This window comes from Humulus lupulus, chromosome 7 (assembly GCF_963169125.1).
Source record: "Humulus lupulus chromosome 7, drHumLupu1.1, whole genome shotgun sequence".
Lineage (NCBI taxonomy): Eukaryota > Viridiplantae > Streptophyta > Magnoliopsida > Rosales > Cannabaceae > Humulus > Humulus lupulus.
In genome coordinates, this window is record NC_084799.1 from 128,748,938 (window position 1) to 128,751,273 (window position 2,336).

Sequence of the window (2,336 nt, forward strand, 5' to 3'; positions counted from 1 at the left end):
GACACTTTAGCTGTAAGCATGGAAATAGCATCCAATTCAATCATACCAATCACCTTCTTGGTTTGTCCCCTTTTAGTTAGCCACTGGTAGTTATTCATTGCCATCTCCTCTAGCAATTCATACGCCTTATTAGCACTCTTGCTCATGAACGCACCTCCTACTGCAGCATCTATTATGGTACGAGTAGTACCATTCAACCCATTATAAAAATTATGGATCAGCATCCACTTCTCTATACCATGATGTGGGCACTTCGTTAACAACTCTTTGAATCTCTCCCATGCATCATACATCGATTCCCTTTCCTTCTATTAGAAATTATTAATTTCCCCTCTCAACTTTGTAGCTTTTGTTGGAGGGAAAAACTTTGCTAAGAACTTCTGGGCCAGCTCCTCCCATGTTGTGATAGAATTATCTTGCAGCAAAATTAGCCAACTCTTCGCTCGCTCTCGTAGAGAAAATGGGAATAATCTCAGTCTGATTGCATCATCACTTACCCCATTCATCTTAAACATTGCACATAGCTCCAGAAAATTGGCTATGTGCAAATTAGGATCTTCAGTGGTATTCTTAAAGAAAAACTTTTTGTAAAATTTATGTACGCAAGTATACGCAATTGCAACAAGTAATAAAATAGTAAGTAGAGTATCGTTCCCATGAGGACTGTTACTAATTACCAAGAATCAATCTTTATTTCTAATTGATTTGTCGAATAATGAATATAGACTTTACTAAAACTAAACAAAATAAAACAATAAACCAGAGCAATAGAGAACTCAATATTAAAATATTAATTTGATGGAATAAGAATTATGGTTATTAATTTCATCAACTTTCAACCTATGTTTCTCTAATGTGAATTTAAGAATTTCTATCTCTATAATGATAGCGGATTAAAATTGTAAATTATATTCTTACTAGGACTTATAATTCTCTACAATAAGCAATCTCCTACATCTCTGTGGTAACCTAACACATTGCAGGCATTAAACACGTAATCTCTAAGCTACACAAATCATACAAATAGTCTTGTCCAATATAAATCTATGATTATTTGACTATAGCATAGTTATCCTTCACTTCCCAGATCTCAAGTTAAAACCATATAAATCATGTAAATGGTGATCAAGCATTCACAAGCATTAAACACAAATAAAAAAATTCACAATATTGATAGAAAATTCATAAAAACTTGTTATCCTAATGTGAATGCCAAAAAATGGACCAGAGCCATAGTCAACAGTTTCCCTCAATTAGCCTCGAGCAAGCAAAGCAGCCTAATATCTTGTCCGACACGAGACCCATGTCTCACAGGAGCCCTTAGCGAAAGTGCCTGGAAGGACCTAAGGGGCCTCGCTACGTAAGGCTGCCCTTCCCCCACGGCCTCAGCCCCATGACCTTGCGTCCATGGCCTCGGCCCCATGGCCCCGTGCCCATGGCCCCGCACCCCATGGCCTCGCCCCCATGGTCTCGGCCCGATGGCCTTGCGCCCATGCCTTCGGCCCCATGGCCTTGCGCCCATGGCCTCGGCCCCATGCCCATGGGCTCGCCCCCATGGTCTCGGCCCCATGGCCTTGCGCCCATGCCTTCGGCCCCATGGCCTCGCCCCCATGGTCTCGGCCCCATGGCCCTGCGCCCATGGCCTTGGCCCCATGGCCTCGTGCCCCATGGCCTCGGCCCCATGGCCTTGCGCCCATGCCTTCAGCCCCATGGCCTCGCCCCCATGGTCTCAGCCCCATGGCCTCGCCCCCATGGTCTCGGCCCCATGGCCTCGCGCCCCATGGCCTCATGCCCATGGCCTTGCGCCCATGCCCTCGGCCTCGTGGCCTCGGCCCCATGGTCTCGGCCCCATGGCCTCGTGCCCCATGGCCTCATCCCCATGGCCTTGCGCCCATGCCTTCGGCCCCATGGCCTCGCCCCCATGGCATCGGCCCCGTGGCCTCGCCCCCATGGTCTCGGCCCCATGGCCTCGCGCCCCATGGCCTCATCCCCATGGCCTTGCGCCCATGCCTTCGGCCCCATGGCCTCGCCCCCATGGTCTCGGCCCCATGGCCTCGCCCCCATGGTCTTGGCCCCATGGCCTCGCGCCCCATGGCCTCATGCCCATGGCCTTGCGCCCATGCCCTCGGCCCCGTGGCCTCGCCCCCATGGCCTCGCGCCCCATGGCCTCATGCCCATGGCCTTGCGCCCATGGCCTCACGCTCCATGACCTCGCGCCCATGGCCTCGGCCCCATGGTCCCGCGTCCATGGCCTTGGAGGTGAGAATACTCACAAGTGGAAAGGTACACGCATGAATATGGAATGTACCTGCAAACCTAAAGAAGTCAGAGTACGG

At 50.1% G+C, this 2,336-nt stretch overlaps 1 non-coding gene across 1 annotated transcript; it reads left to right on the plus strand.

Moving 5' to 3' along the window:
• Positions 1–234: 234 nt before the first annotated feature.
• LOC133793127 (small nucleolar RNA R71) lies at positions 235–341 on the plus strand. The gene has a single exon (XR_009874587.1). It is a non-coding gene; the product is annotated as a small nucleolar RNA R71 (small nucleolar RNA).
• The last annotated feature ends 1,995 nt before the right edge of the window (positions 342–2,336 follow it).